This window comes from Monodelphis domestica, chromosome 6, assembly GCF_027887165.1.
Source record: "Monodelphis domestica isolate mMonDom1 chromosome 6, mMonDom1.pri, whole genome shotgun sequence".
NCBI lineage: Eukaryota > Metazoa > Chordata > Mammalia > Didelphimorphia > Didelphidae > Monodelphis > Monodelphis domestica.
This window is the reverse complement of record NC_077232.1, coordinates 34421348-34438597: the sequence shown is the minus strand read 5'-3', so window position 1 is coordinate 34438597 and position 17250 is coordinate 34421348. Positions and strand designations below refer to the sequence as shown.

The 17250-nt window shown below is 36.2% G+C and overlaps 1 protein-coding gene across 9 annotated transcripts in view; it reads right to left on the bottom strand.

Moving 5' to 3' along the window:
* Positions 1 to 17250, bottom strand: part of LRRC4C (leucine rich repeat containing 4C) — a 1396296-nt gene that overhangs the window by 978770 nt on the left and 400276 nt on the right. Inside the window, exon 1 of one of the 9 annotated variants that reach the window (XM_056801925.1) lies at positions 4362 to 4465. The exons of the other annotated variants lie outside the window; for them this stretch is intronic. The gene's annotated coding sequence lies outside the window, so the exon portion shown is untranslated. Of the gene's footprint in view, positions 1 to 4361; positions 4466 to 17250 lie in introns of those variants that run through there. 9 annotated transcript variants of the gene reach the window in all.

Here is a 17250-nt window from a genome sequence, read left to right as displayed (position 1 = left end):
CACAAAACTAGAAGAGAAGGGAGCAGAAGCATCAGGGATGTGTAATAGAGTTCAAATGACTCCAAATTCATATTATAAGAAGCAAATTCCTATTATCTTTCCCCAGGCAATGGCCCCTGAAAATGAAGAGTTGTGTTCACCAGAGCTGTCTCAGCCACTGTATTAACTAATGGGGTAATAAATGAGGCCAGGATGTCACCAATCTTTCAATGTTGTGGTCCTGTCTAATATTTGGGGATCCTATGTATCAAGATGTCAGGACATTACATCAGTTCCCCAGGGTCGGTTCGTCACCTCCTGACACTGATTGGTCAATGGCCGAAACAAGTCAGACATTTCAGTCCAGTTCCTGCCCAACAGTATTCACAGAGAAACACTAACTCTGAAAGCAATTGGCAACTTTCTGACAGCCTTGGAAAGGGAACCAGAGAACAGAATAAGCTTAGGAGAATGATTGTCCCTTTGGCCTTAGATGTGATCTCCCTGGTTGGCAGGACAGCCTAGAGAAGTTTTCAGGAAGCACAGAGAACTTTAATCTCTTCATCTGTCAGTCTGCACTCTTTCCCTCTAGTTAAAATTGGATGAGTTGAGACTATTAGCATATAAAGCACTGACCTGACAGCATTGCTGCTGGACAAGTGTCCAGTGAGCCCTGCACAAACCTGTATTGTCTCATAAAACTGATACTCCATCCCCCCTAAATTGCAACAATCAGCCAAATGAATTGACAATCATCTGCTTTGTGCCTGGTGGGATTAATGTTAATCAGATGATTCCCTCAAAGGCATTTCAGAACACCAGGGGGACTTTAAAAAAATTTTCCCATACCCCAACTTGTACTTCCATAGAGTTTTCCACTTCACATTCTATGACTCCCTGAAACTCAAAAGCTGACAGCTCATCAAATAAAATCTTATATCTCCTTATGAACTCTTAGAGATCATGAATACATCTATGGTCCCTGAATAATCAAGAACCCTTTTTAGTCATGCCCCAACCTGTTAGCTGTCAGATCTCCTATTCTGTCTCAATACAACTGACTTTGTATCTCAGAAATAAAGTTAACAATTTGTCATCCTCCTCATACTATATCCAATTTCTATTGGGACAAATGAATGCATTTATTAAAGTCATTTAACTGTATTTTACAAGAGGGATGAGCTGTTTCTGAAGGGAGTGGCGAACACAAGTTTTGAGATCTTTCAGTGGAGGACAAATTACTTAACACTTATTAATGAAACAAAACAATCATTAGAATTACCCTGTTCTTGATAGGAATATCTATTTCCATTATTAGTATTATTCTGCCACCCATAAACACTGAAGATGGGATTGGTGATTTAGTTATAGATTGAACAATATAGACCATGGAGTTCCTTCTAACACTGAGATCTATGATCAAGTGTGACAGATTCGTGAGTCTATAATGTAGGTGATATTTTGAGTGTTCTCTATTTTTGGGGGGGGAATGTTGAGAGGGCAAGGTGCATTACCCACAAACACACACTCATGCATATGCACAAACATAGATCCTGTGTCATAGATAGGACACGCACTATTGAAGAATGCTGGTCCATAAGCTATATCACCCCTGAACTTTTCATTGATGCTACAGAAAAATGAGAATGGGAGATGAAAATGACTCCTCTAGGAAGGTCACTTTATTCTTCAGATTACATAGAGATTAAATCGAACAGGACCCCTATCTGAGCCTGGGGAGGGGGCAGGCAGCAGAGTAGAAATGTCAATTGCAAAGAGAAGCTGAGAACAGCTAAAAGCCCTCTAATAAATATGAATAAGATGGTTTTTACTTATTTATTTATTTTTTCTGCCACGGCTGCTGGGAAAGATGACAGCCTAATCATGTCTGCCTAGAAGTGGGTTGTAAGTTTACATCACACGGCATGTGCTCTGTCATTACTGCGCTATATGGGAGGATAATGGCTTTCAGTGAACACTGCCACAAGCAGAGTGCGTTTCAAAAAGTCACTTAGAAATCCTCATTGTAGAAGATTAATCTGCATTTTTAAGTTTACTCCAAATTTACCTAGAAATTATTCAGTGGGAAAGGGCAGAGCAAAAGAAGATCTCCATGTACAGTCAAAGATGGAGTTACACGAAGAGGCAGTTTCAACTTTTTTTTTGCCCAATTCTAATCCAGGAGCATATGATGAATGTGTCTATTAACTTTAAGTGGCTAATATTGACATGGTTCTGGCTACATGGAAAATGATGACCTTCCCTGGGAGAGGGATAGTTCTCTAACCAAAGTTAATCATGAATGGAGATCTCTCCCATATGATTGCTAGGAGAGACAGACAGACAGACACACACACACACACACACACATACAGAGAAAGACAGAGAGACAGAGACAGAGATAGAGGGGGGGAGGGAGAGAGAGACAGAGACAGAGAGAGAGAACTAGAGAGATACAGAGACACACAGAGAGATCAAGAGAGATGCAGAGACAGAGATGGAAAGTGTGATTATATTTAGTCAAACTATATTAATTTTTCCCTAGAAGAGACAGAGAGAGAGAGACAAAAAGGAGACAGAGAATGAGAGACAGAAACAGAGAGCAAACCAGACAGAGAGAGAGAGAGAGAGAGAGAGAGAGAGAGAGAGAGAGAGAGAGAGAGAGAGAGAAGCAAGGCAAAAAGGATTTCATTGTTATCTCAGAGATAATAGCTGAACCCACAGAAAAGACTGAAATCTCTAAAAGAGAACATATATAAGGAAGAAAGAAAGAGGGGTTTGGAGAACATCTATTCTTAGAAGTAGGATATGACTTCTTATCCTACAAAAGTATTTAAGAAATATAACCAATCAAGAGAGAATTATTTCTTGCAAGTCAAGAAACAAGAAAAATTCAAGAGTAAGTGGATAGTATCAGTTTTAAAATCTTCATCCTGATCAAGTAAAATGAAGACCAGAAAATGGTCATTAGATTTGGCAATTGAAGAGATCATTGGTAACCTTGGAGAGGATAGCTACTATCTAGTAGTGAGTTCAAAATCCAATGGAAGGTAAATCTTATTCTGATTTATCACATGGAAGTGATGATACCTGAGGATTCTCAATACCCACACCAATGGTAAAGAAGCTGTCATATCCTACGGTAGCAAAAAAAAAAAAGTATAAAACTCAGTGTCTTTTGCTACTGGAAGGAAGTCTTTTATAGAATAAAAATGATTTTTCTCATTGGTTTCTTATTAAGAAATGAACTTTGAGGGCTGCAATAATATAAGATTTTATATTATGATATGTAGGAGTTCTGATATATCAAAGGAATAGTTTTCCACAATGAGATCATGATCATAAAGTATTTGAAGCTATATATTTCCATCCTCTCTTTTTATAATTGATAAAGGCTCAAAGAAGTTAAATAATCACAATAGCTAATATTTATTTGGCACTTGTGAGGAACTGTGTTAAAGTACCTTACAAATATCTCTTTTGATCCTCACAGCAACACTGGGAGGTAGGTACTATTATTATACCCAATCACAGATGACTAAACTAAGGCTAAAAGTGGTTATGGTACATTCAGTCACACAGGTTGGATTTGAACACAGATCCTGACTCAGGGTACAATGTTCTATCTACTGCAATAACTAGCTGACCCAAATAAGTGAGTTTTCCAAGATAGCTTATGGTAGTCAGTAAAAGAGGCGGGATTCTTAACTAGTTCCTCTCATAATAAGTCTTGGACTCATTCTATTTTCTTGTGCTGCCTGTACAATCACAATTCTCTTAAAGAATTGGGCAGCCTGAATAACTTGGTGCCAGATAGAAAGTTGGGGAGCACTGCAAAGGAGTTTAAAGAGGGATAGCATAGTTCTGAATACTTTTTGGAAATCTTACCTTGAAGCATGTCTTGAAGGATGGATCAGATTTAAAGAGATTAAAAAAAAAAACTTTTAAGGTAAGGGAAGAGTATGAGTAACTATTCCCATAGCACTTTTCATGATGATGGCACTTCAATGTCCTTATCTACTTGAAGTTCTCCTATAGTTTCTGGTTATTTTAAAATATTATCATTAAAGTAAGAAAAATCAAAGAAAACAAAACACTAAGTCCCTTGAGCCTTAAGTATGTCTTTTGTTCCTATGAAAACATACTGATTGATCCAATCAAAATGCTTCAAAAATAGGTGGAAGACCCTGAATTGGTCAGTAACAAAATGGGAGAAGTAATAATAATGGTTTATTTCATTATTATTTTCAGTATTCATTGGGGAATAGTCACATCTGACTATCACGTGAACCAAAAAATCTATTTAAGTAGTGAATGCTATAAATAACAACCCAAATACCATATGCTAAAGGTCAGCTATTAAATGTTAAAAGGTAACTGACCTGAGTTATGAAGGAATCATTTAGGCAAGAAGTCTCAAAATTACTGCCATTGGAATGTCTCACTCCCTTCCATGACCTCCTTGTGAATATCATAAAAGCACTGCCTGGGGAAATAAAGCAAGTTTTATTTGCAAAGAGGGAAGACAGGCATGGAAATTCCAAAGAGGCGTCCTTGGAAAATCACCCTTGACCAATCTCTCTCTGTCATCCCATGGGCTGCCAAGACACAATGGTCAGATTCCTGCTGAGACTGCACATTTGCTGAGCTTCGCTTCCCTTGTGCTTTATGAAGACAATTTATTTTGACAGCTTCCTCAGCCCCTCCAAAGTTGTCAAACATCCAACTCTCCTGCAGATTGGTCTCTAAGCTTCCAAAAGGCACGTTGAAGTAGAACTCAGGTAGGTGACAGGGAGAGTCAAAGACAGCAAACGGTATATAGTGTTCTTCCCCTATTATACCACTTCCAAAAAACCCCAAACTGAATGTCTCAGATTCATTTATTTTCCATGGAGGATGTATTCTAAAACAAGAATATTTAATATTCTTTGTAAACCCCAAATTGCCCTACATTGTGAAGCAGCACAGGAGGCACAACACATAGCAAACCCATTTTATTTTCCTTTTGACAAATAACCCATTCCTTCTTGAATTACTCCTTTCACCCATAAGAAACAAACTCTATTTCTCGAATACTTCCCCACCTCCTCCTTCTTCTAACTTCAGTGACATAGGGGGTTATCACCAACTCCTGGTATTTGGATTTGCAATTCACGAAAGTTTCTTTGAAAATATCTTCATGATATTTAATAAGCAAAATAACAAAAAAGCAAAATCAAGTGAACATTGTAAGTAATAAGAGCAGTATTGTACAATGATCATCTGGGAAAGACTTTGCTACTCTCAGCAATATGATGATCTGGGTCAAGTCTGCAGGACTGATGGCAAAGAACGCCCTCCACCTCAAGAGAAAGAACTGTTGGATTCAGGTGCAGATCAAAGCAGACTATCTTTCAGATGAGTTTATTTATAGATTTATTTGGGGGTTTTGATTTTATACGAGTATTCTCTTACAATAATGACCAATATGGAAGTATTTTTGCATGATAATACATGTATAACTCAAATGAAAAAACTTACCATCTCTGAGAGGGGTAGGGAAGGGAAAGAAGGAGGGAGGGAAACAATTTGGATCTTATAATTTCAGAAACGAAAACTGAAAATTGTTATTGCATATAATTGGGAAAATAAAATACCTTAAAAATACCTTCATCATTAAAAATTAAACTTTGTTTTCTCTAAAGAGAACCTGGGTGATATATTAAAGAAAGAGGTTGAGAGAGAGTTATCCTGGGGAAGCCTTTCCACAAAATGCTATCTTGCCTGGAGCCTCAAGGTAAAACAACAATAATAGGTAACATTACATAATATTTTAAAGTTTGAAAAGTTTTAGGAAATCTTTGGTGAAATTTTTAGAAATATCACTTGGAATTATTTTGGAAATATTTTAATAAATATTATCTCATCTGATCTTGACAGCAACACTGAGAGGTAGGTGCTATTTGTGTTCCAATTCTGCTGATGAGGAAATTGAGGCAGATATAGCTTATTTTGCCTGCCTGAAACTACACATCTAGTAGTGCCTGAGGCCAGATGTGAAATTAGTTCTTCTTGACTCTAAGTTGAATCCTTGGGTAGGGCACAATTGGTGGGAAAAAAAAAAGACTAAATGTACTAGACCAGGGAAGAATTGATCTAGAGTGCTGATACCTAGGGAAGAAATAACTTCTACCATCATCTAGCCTACTGTTCTAATTTAGTTCTTACTTTAGTTTGTTTTTTTGTTTTTTGCTTCTGAAATGTCTGAATTCTTTAATTTTCAGTACTGTAGGGCAAAGGCCAAGTCACTCTTACCTAGTATGGACCAGAATGTTATATCTCAAGATTTAGGGAAGGATGTCTAATTTCATTCTTTTATTTCTGGAAGTCAGAGGTAGAAAACGTGTTTGGCAAAGATCTACTCTTATTCCCACTGGAAACCATTAACTCTCTTCTCTGAGCCAGCTTCATCTTTTCCTATTTGATCTACCTTCCAAAGATCCAGCTCCATGCTTGGCTTTATGCAGGTTAAAGGCAATTACTCTGAACAGATTGAGGTTGACTCATTGTGTTGTTAAAGAAGTTGGGGAGGGGGTGTGGAGAAGGAGGTATGGCCACTTCTGCAATGATAGCCTTGTAGTCTTTTAGGCATTTAATATTAGATTAATGGTCAATATTACCAGGACAGTTTGAGGGAAAACTTCACCTTCTAAAAAAAGCAATATTCATTTGAAATACGTTGACTCTCATGAATAAAGAGACAGGAGGTTTGAGAAAAAGAAAGAGAGGAATAAAGAAAAAGATGAAAGATAGGGAGAGAGGAAGAGGAAGAGAGAAAGAGCCACTTTAAGCATCAATCAATTAAATAGCTTTTAATAGTAGAGAAGTATTCTGCACCAAGTACTCTACTAAGTGTGTGGTATTAAAAAAAAATTAGAAAGTACTCTTCCCCCAATAGGCTTATATTCTACTAGAAGGGGGTATAACCTAGTGAAAAAAATTAAAAAAAAATAACTGTTGTCACTAGAATGGTCAATTGTTTTCTTTGATCTCACTATATATAAAATAATAGCCTCTTTAGGGCTTTTATCAAAGTGTTTTGGAAATTTCAAAATGCTAGGGAAACATAAATTCTTATTTTGATCATCATACACACAAGTTGATGAAGGTACATTGTACATGTTTATGCATAGACCTATATATGTATGCACATATGCATTTGCACATACATATAAATGCATGCATATATATCCATGTATATATCACTTTACAGTAATCAAGTAAAAAGAGGTACCCAAGGGGAAGGGTCTGAGTATATGTGTGATTAAATGCATTTCTTGGGACCTCTTCCTTTCATTTGGTAGATATTACAAGCCTAATAAATGCTCCCCACAATTCCCTAAAGCATTTAGTTCATTCACACTTGTCCATTGTGTAAATAAGTTATGCAAATAGACCAAGTACTCAGGATGCTCTAGTTGGTTTGGGTACACACCCACCAATGCAGATATAGTCCTTTAACTACTTATTAGATTATCAGTGGTATCTAATTAATGTGAACTAAAATATCATTGTTCTGTAATCAACCTAGTAATGAAACATTTCAACTAAAACAATTCTCCTGGCTCAGCTAGACTGATTCTCAGTTAGTAGAAGACACATTCCTACATGCAGACACCCCAACAGAGTACAGCCTTTGAAAATCAAAAAGACACCAAGTACAACATCCAGGCAATGTAAAGGGACCTTGGTCCCTGTATAACTTCCTAAGGAACTTAAATAGTACTTAATATACTGGAGTTATCTGGCACATTGAAGAGGCATTTCAGAATGATAGAATCCATACTGATAACATTCCAGATACTCTTCCCAAAGGGTCCAAGACATCTCTTCTAAAACCTTTTCAGAATATTTGCAGGTCAAATTACGCCTGGTGCCAATCAGGAACCGGGGGGGGGGGGTACAGAAGGGTAGAGAAAGGAGAGAGAGAAGGAGAGAACATGGGAGAGGGAGGGAGAGAGAGAGAGAGAGAGAGAGAGACAGAGAGAGAGACAGAGAGAGACAGAGAGAGACAGAGACAGAGACAGAGACAGAGAGACAGAGAGAGAGAGAGACAGAGAGAGAGAGAGAGAGAGGGGGAGAGAGAGAGAGAGAGAGGGAGGGAGGGAGGGAGAAAGGTAGTATGTATCTTATAGGTAACTGCTATATAAAGGACTCTGCACAAACTAAACAGTGCTCAAAGAGGAGTTCAGAGGACATTCTCCCTAACTTGTCATGGAATTCTGATGAGAGTTAATCTTTATATAGTACTTTATAGCATGCAACATTCTGTAATGTTCATCCTCCGAGAATCCTTATCTTTCTTCCAAAAAAAATTCAAATGACTGATTCTAAAGTAAGTTATTTCCAGGTCTCTTCCACTCATCTAAACTCATATCTACTCTTTATCTCTCTTGTGTGTACTTATTTGTATATGTCATCTTCTCCATTAGAATGTAAGGCCTTTGAGGGAAGAGGCTGTTTTAATATTTTGATCTGTAATACTTAGCGTAGTGCTTAGCTTAAAATATGTGCTTATTAAATGTCAGTTGATTGAATGATCTTAATTGATAAATATATTTATGTTTCTAATTTATTTATATGTATAATTGTTCTTTTTTATATAGACACAAGTACCATGTGAGATGGATATAACAGGCATCATCACCATCATCATCATCCCATTTTGTAGATAAAGAAAGACAGTTTCAGAGATACTGAAATTTGTTTTTTGTTCATTCATTCTAGTCATGTCCAATTCTTCTTGACCTCATCTGAAGGTTTTATTTTTTTTTCTTTTTGTATAAGTTGCTATAATTGTTAACAATTATTTTTATGACATTTTGAAATCCATGTTCTACCCCTTCATTCTAGTCCCCCCACCTTCCTCAGGGAAGCAAGTGATATGATAGGGGCTATATATGGGCTATCATATAATCTATTTTCATATTCATCATATTGTGAAAGAAGACACATATAACTTAAACTAGAGAAAAATTCATTGAAGAAATAAAATGATGAGTAGTATTCTTCAAGCTGCATTTAGAATCTGTCACTTTCTTCTACTGTAGTGGACAGTCTTTTTCATCATGAGTTCCTTGGAGTTGTGATGGATCCTTCCATTACTAATGATTAGTAAGTCATTCACAATTGATCATTTTACTTTGCTGCTGTTACTGTGTACAAAATTCTCCTGCTTCTACTCACTTCCCTTTGTATCATTTCATACAAGTCCAGTTTTTTGTCATTATCTTTTTCATCATTTCATTTGGCCCAATAGTATTCCATTACAATCAGATGCCACAAATTGGTTAGCCATTCCCCAACTGATGAATATCCATTCTGTTTCCAGTCCTTTACCATCACAAAATAACTACTATAAATATTTTCATACAAGCATATCCTTTCCTGCCATCTTTGATTTCTTTGGGATACAATCTAGTCTTGGTATTGTTGGGGCCATGGGTATGCATAATTCTCATAAACCACATATTCATTTTTATATTCACAGGTATGTGAATATACATGTGTCACCATGTTTAACCATCACTACAACCTCTAAGGGTCAGAAATTGAGGATTCTATCCCCTCATGTCATAGAGAATAATGTAGACAAAGAGGATAAATGATTTATACAGGAACTCACAATTATAAATTATCTCAGGCAGTATTGGAATATTAGTACTATGGGAATCTAGCCCTCATGCACTCCATGCACCCTAAAACACTGCCTTTGGAATATCTTATAAATGCAGGAATGGGCCAGAGGATAAAAGCTTTGAACAATCTCATCTCTCCTTTGGCTGTTGGACCATAATCCTGATCTTTTTGAATTTCTAAAATATGTAATTTTGCTTGGCACTTCACATACTGATAGTCTGAAAACACAGAAATTTAGTCATTAGCTTGAATGCTATTTATTCCATTTTAGAAGTGATTATTTATGAATAAGAATGTCATTTATGTGTTAAAATTCAAGGAAAAAATGCTCCCTATCTATTCATTATCCCTTTCATTCAGCTTGTCAGTCTTAAAGAATCTAGAAAAAGAAAATGGAAAATATCTATTAGTTCACATCAAGTCCATTCTTCTAGTGCCAACATAGGGCTTCTCAGGAAGGACAGAAATTGAGAGGTATGAGCAGTGAAAGCAGAGAAGTACAGAAGTGGAATTCAGGGAGGAGACAACAGACTGTGGGCTACTTAAGGATTTAACCTAAGAATCTTGTCTTTTGACAGTGATTAAAGCATGTCAAGTCACTCTTGAATTTGCTTCAGATAAAGGTTTCTTCAACAAAAGAACTGGTTTATAGGAGAGAACCATTGAAAACAAGAAGAGAGATATCAATTGGAGAAGGAAAAAAAAAGCCTCTGCTATGGTTCAACCAAAAATTCAAGATCTAAAGAGAACTAATACAGATTTTCAAGAGGAGAGACATTCCATAATGGATGAGTTGTCAAAGGATATGGGCAAATAGTTCTCAAAAGTATTTTAGACCAAAATGATTTTCCAAAAGTCTGATCTTATCATCTTTCTACTCAATAGACTTTAGGTGTCCTTTATTAATTCTAAGATCAAAGAGAGACTTCTATATTTGTAATTTAAATTCTTTTTTAGCCTGCCTCTTGTGAAGATTGGATTTGGCTATCTCTTGATTGTACAATGAAGGTACTTAGCTCTTCCTTGATAGTGAAGATAAAATTGTAATCCCCTTTCTATTTTTAGATTTAACCCTCATTGCCTAGCTCTTACCACTCTTCTGCCTTGGAACCAATACACAGTATTGATTCCAAGATGGAAGGTAAGGGTTTATTTTGAGAGAGAGAGAGAGAGAGACAGAGAGAGAGAGACAGAGAGACAGAGAGACAGAGAGAGACAGAGACAGAGAGAGACAGAGAGAGACAGAGAGACAGAAAGAATATTATTATCTCCAGAGCTAAAAAAACAAAACAAAACACTAGAAACTCTGATCCTAATCACCTTCTTTGTTTCTCAATACATCTTATCTTGGATGGGAAATTGAAAGAAGGCCAGGCACCTTTACTCTAGAACTAAATCATACTGAATTTGATTTGTATTCTAAGAAGTGGCTATACCATGATGGTTGGTTTCTTTCTTTCACTTATTTTGTCTTTTTTGGTATCTGTGATACCATGTTGAACTCAAAGTTTCCTGGTAAGAGAATTAACTTCACTCTATCAATGTATGTGCCTTTAGTAACTTTCATTCCTTACATATTGACATTTTTAATGCTAATGGAAGGCAGTAAATTCTAGAGAGAGCACTGGATTTGGAATCTGAAGAACTGGATTTGAATTCCAAATCTATTTTTACTATGTTTGAAATATATGACAAATCTCTTCTGCTTTCTGAGATTCAATTTCCTCACCTTTAAATTAAAGGAGTTGGAGTTATATTACCTCTAAGGTCTCTTCCAGCTCTGAATCATTAACAGTTATAATCAAGCAAAAGATTACATTTTTTAAACAAAGCTTTAATCCAGTAAAGATATGAGCAGCAGAGTTCAGTGCTTGCAACTGCTCTATTCTGATCTCTATCTGTGTACCACAAGGTCACATAGATATTTAATATTAGAGCAAGGATTTGAATTCAGATCCTGTGATATGAAGGTCAGTACTCTTCATTAAATGATACCATTTCACTTGAAAGTTGCCTATTGAAGAGGGGTGGGATTTGGCTAACCTGAAACCTATAGTAATTAGTTCTAGCTGGAACTCCTTAGAAGGATGATAAATAGCACAGGCTGTTGCCATACATCACCTACTACAAAGGGTCCCTTTTCATTCTCCTTTTCTTGCTCTGATCCTGATGAATTATAAGGAATGAACCCAATCATTTGTTATCTTCAGTTACCTAGTTAAAGCTTAGGCGCTTAATGAAGAGGAAAAGGAAAGAAAAAAGGACTGAAGTATCATATGAATATATGTTAAATCAGAAAGAAGAGTCATTCAATCAACAAATATTTATGAAAGACTTATGTGCTAAGCACTGGGCAAGTGACTTGCCTCTGTTTACTTCAGTTCCTCATTTGTAAAATGAACTGGAGAAGGAAATGACAAACCACTGCTGTTTCTTTGCCAGGAAAATTCTAAATTGGGTCAGGAAGAGTCAAACAAGACCAAAAATGACATATCAATAAAAGAGAAGAAATTCTTCTATCTGAATGTTTAGTCACATTATTTGGTTTTGCCCACCCTAACTCGATTGACATTAATGAGTTCTGTGCCTATTGGAATGAGGGAAGGAATTTGTTCCTCCTTCCAAAACTGCCCTACCTCTGGGCGAAAGGTTCATGACTACTAAACTGATATTCTTCCCAAAAGAAAAAAGACAGAATTTATGGGCTTTAGAGATCTTGCTATGACTCAGTTATCCCCAGATGTAAGGCAACACACAAATCAACTAAGCTGATGAAAATCAATCATAAGTTTAGAGATTTCTTGAGATAGTCTCGCTTTTCCGGGTAAGATATTCTAATATTTCAGTGTTTTGGGACAGTATTTGCATCTAAATCCTTCCTTCCTACTTTGTCTATTTCTTCATATCTTATTCTTAAGAAGATTATGTAAAAATCCAGTTATAACTCTCTGCTTCAGTATTGGTGCAAATGATCAAAGACTATCGAAATATTTTAATTCACTCAGGAATTTAATTCAAAATGAAAGATAATAAGCACCTACAAAGGATCAAGCCCTGTGTTAAGTGCTGGAAAATGCAAAGAAAAAATGTCAGCCCTCAAAGAGCTTGTATTTTTTCAATATATTTGTATGTACTTTGTTGACTATTTCTTGATTAAATGTAAAAAAAAAAACTTTTAACTTTCATTTAAAATTTTGCATTTCAAATTCTCTCCCTCCCTCCCGAATCTCCTCCTTGAGAATGTTGGCAATTAGCTATTAATTATATATGTGAAGTCATATAAAACATTTCTATATAAGCCATGTTACAAAAGAAAATATACAAGGAAAAAAAGGAAAAAAATAATTTTGAAAAAGTATGTTTAAATCTGCATTCAGAGGTCATCGGTTTTCTCTCTGAATACTGAATATCATTTTTCATCATGGGTCCTTTGGAATTGTCTTGGATCATTGTATTGTTCAGAATAGTTAAGTCACTGACAAATGATAATTCTAATAGTACTGTTTTGACTGCATATGATGTTCTTCTGGTTGTGCTTACTTCTCTTTGAATCAGTTCATTTAAGTCTTTCTAGGATTTTCTGAAAACTTCCCTGGTCATCATTTCTTATAACAACCTTATAACACTCATATGCCAAAATTTGTTCAGGCATTACACAAGTAATGAGCATTCCTTCAGTTTAAAATTCTTTGCTCACATAGAAAAGTTGATGTAAATACAGATGTAAATACTAGATTTGAACCTAGGACCTCTTGTCTTTAGGCTTGGCTCTCAATCCACTAAGCTATCCAGCACCTCCTTCTCTTTTTTGTACTATTCCTGAATGAGCTAAAAGACTTCTTAAAGGTTAATTTATTAAATCTCCCAATAATTTTGGGAGATAATTAGGGAAGGTGCCATATACAATGGTAGTTGGGGACAAGAGAGGAAGCACCTGGTATCCATTAGTCCTGAGTTGGAACTAAAAATACTTAAATTATCAGAGATTAGCATCATTCCAAAGACATTGCCTAGAAAAGTTTGTTGTTCATTTAAGTCACATCCAACATATCACGAGGTTTTCATGTCACATCCAACTGAGGTTTTCCTCACAAAGACACTAGAGTGGTTTGCCATTTCGATCTCCATCTCATTTTATAGAGGAGGAAATGAGGAAAGAAGGGTTAACCGCATGATCATGATCGCATAGCCTGTAAATGTCTGAGGTCAAATTTGAACTAATGTTGTTGGGTCTTCCTGAATCTAGATCCAGTGCTCTATTTAGCATTCTATCACTAGATCTAGGCTAATAACAGATGATTCCTCTATTCTCTCTCATCCATTATAATACCTCACATATATAGTCTAAATGTATGTCTTAAGTAGAAGTGGAGATTAGTAGCAAGTGGTAGAGTCAGCATGAGCATTAATAATCAAAAAGCCAATGGCAACATCTCTTCTCTCATTGCACAGTGGAAAAGTTTCTGAACATTCTTTAGATTCTAGAATTCTGTAATTATTTTCATTTAAATTCATTTCCCTTGTATTTATTAAGCATTTGAAGAATATTCCATTTTTTAAATATTTACTAAAAAACTGCTATCTTCAAAAAACTATGCCAAAAGTTGGAAATGCTAAGACCAACATCAGGAGGCGCTGTTCAAGGCTGTTCAAGTACATTACAATTCATTGCATTCTACTGTCACAAATTCCATTTGATAGCCACCACTGCTATTATTTAATTTGATAAACCTTTATTAAGTTCCTACTTCCTATATAAATAGAATTGTGGTAAATACTAAAGACACAGAGAAAAAAATGAATCAGTTTGTCACTTCAAGGAAATTATGTTTGACCTGGGGAAAGGGAGGACCTAAATATTAATATAGTAAAATAAATACTAAATAACTTAGAATTTTTTTTCCAAGAGGATACAAGGGACTGTATAGAGAATGAAGGGGAATGAGAATGGAAGAAGAAAAAAGGAAATGGACATGTAAGAATATCCCTGGATTTTTCCTCAAATTGACTTTAAAGGGGTCATTACCCAGAGAAATAATCAAATTCAAATCAAATAGTCTTCAAGGATTACATTTCTCTTCACATAAACAATATCAAACATTATTCAGAGGAAAAGAATATATGGCTCATTATTACTTAATGTCTTATTTTTACTTCATTACTATGTTTCTACAAGGTCCAATTCCCTCCATCAAGTTCTTTGAACAAGCACCACCTTTCTGACATATCTATTTCAAATGCTCTAAGGAAGGACTAGCAAGTAATTACAAGTCTGATAGCAAGAATTTAGTTCTCCATAATAGGAGAAGGGGAGACACTCCCTATTAAAGGATGTTATTATCCTATGACAAAAATATTTATCTTTACATAGAGAGAGCGAGTAATAGTCTTAGGTGGCTCATGACATTTGCCACATTTCCTCTTAGAAGGGCTCATAATGTATCCAAATTACAAATAGCCACATTTTTATGCCAGTCTCCTTCAATCATTCAAAAGCATATTAATTATTTTCTTCTCCCTTCAGAGATTGAGATAATAAAGGTGTTACGACCCTTTGTCATGAAATAAGTACAAAAACAGATGAGAAACGAGTGGACATTCTTCACCAATTATAATCATGGGAGAAAGTGCATGTTGGTATGTCAAATTTTCAGTGACTTTTTGGGGTCCTTAAGTACCTTGGTTATAAAAGATCAGAGAGAATTCAGGGGAGAATCAAAGTGAATTAGATCTACTCTGCATTATCCAACTACATTTCTTTGTGATTCTTGGTGAACTATCAAAAAAAAAAGTCAAAGATCAAGTTCGGGGGAAACCTTTTTACAACATGCTATGTCCATTTCAATTATGTCTAAAATCAAGGGTAATTCAACCTCAGCAGCATCTCTCAAAAACAATTCCACCAGGACTGAACTGTAAATATTCAATTGTACCAGATGTCAACTCTCATGAATATATCAATCTTGCTTCACAAATAGATATCCCAAATACCCCACAGGGAGCTGGCACATTTCAATAAATACCAGTGAGTTCCCAAACACCAGCATTCTGTATTTATAAAAGAATTACTACATAAAAAGACTATTACGCTTAATTTTTTTAAAGCCATTCCCCAGGGAAAACTCAAGCTTTCCTTTGTAATTAAACTTCCTTTCAAACGAAAACAAAGGGCATTTCCAGAGAGAAAGGCTTCTAAGTCTTGAGAACACTTTGGCCCCATCAAAGTCAAGAATGGGTTTAAACAGCATGGAAGAGATCTGATTCTGTCTAAAGGCTGTTTGGGGCTATTTTGAGAGCCTTGTTTTCAGAAGGGAGCTCACAACAGCTGTTGAAGCCCCATTTTTCTTTATAAACAGCCATCGTGTTTAAGTTCAGTCTCTAAAAGTGCCTCTTTCTAAGCTGGTTGAAGACCTTTTAATATCATATCGAAGGGTACCAGGGAAAAATTGCATGAAATAGGAATTTCTACCTGGGACAGATTCTGCCCTCTCACTTAAGAACAGCCAGCAAATCTCTTTCCCACTGAGCACTTGGAAACAACACACTATTTAAAAGGTGGGGAACGTTCAGAGAATGATGAGATGTTAGAACTTAAAGGAATAGGGAAAGTCACCCAGTCCAAGAGAAGGAAAAGCTGAGAATTAAGAAGAATATTTAATATAGTTTCCCACAGGCAAAGAGCTCCCGTGGCAGGACAGAGATTTTGTAGGCAAGTTATTAATCAGATGGTTGGCCATGAGAAGAAAAGTAAATTTAATTCCTATATTGTCTGCTTCCTAATTTCTCCCAGAAGGCACATTCAGGTATCCCTACTATGGTATCAAAATCCTACACTACTAATGATTTAGATGTTGTTCAATTGTCAGCATGGAACCTAGAAACTCCAAACTTGGAGCCTAAAAAGGTCTGATGAACCCCAGTTTTAGGAATAGCTTGTAAGTTGGAGACCCCCAAACCTTGTCCTTGTTCCTGTGAGAATCCACCCTGAAGGGAATCTGAGGCTAGCAGTTTCAGACTGAATAATGGACCCTAAGGTGAAACATAATCATCTTCAGGTGGGGGCTAAACCCAAGCTGAGTGACTCTAGAGCAGTAGGCAGAGCCTCTCAGCCTGGAAAGCAGTAACCCTAAATTCCCTCAGAAGAAGAGTATGATACAGTGGGAAGGGCTTCTAGAGACAAGAAGAGCCATTTGGCTTGGGCTTAGCCCCCACCTGAAGTGCTTTGTCTTTTACCTTAGGGTTCATTATTCAGTCTGAAACTGCTAGTCTCAGATTCCTTTCAGGGTAGATTATCACAGGAACCAGGAACAAGTACAAGCTTTGAGTCTTCAACTTACAAGCTAGTTCTAAAATGGTGCTTTCATCAGATATTACTAGACTACAAGTTTGGGGTTTCTAGGTTCCATGTTAACACAATCAATCATCAATAAGCAAATGTTTATGATGTGGGGCAGTTGAGGTAGCATAGTGGAGGAGTGCTAGGCTGGAGTCAGGAAGACCTGGGTTCAAATTTGATCTCAAAGATTTCCTAACTATCAACATGGAAATTTAGAAGTCCCCAGTTTATTTAGTTTGAGGGTATAAACCTCAGGT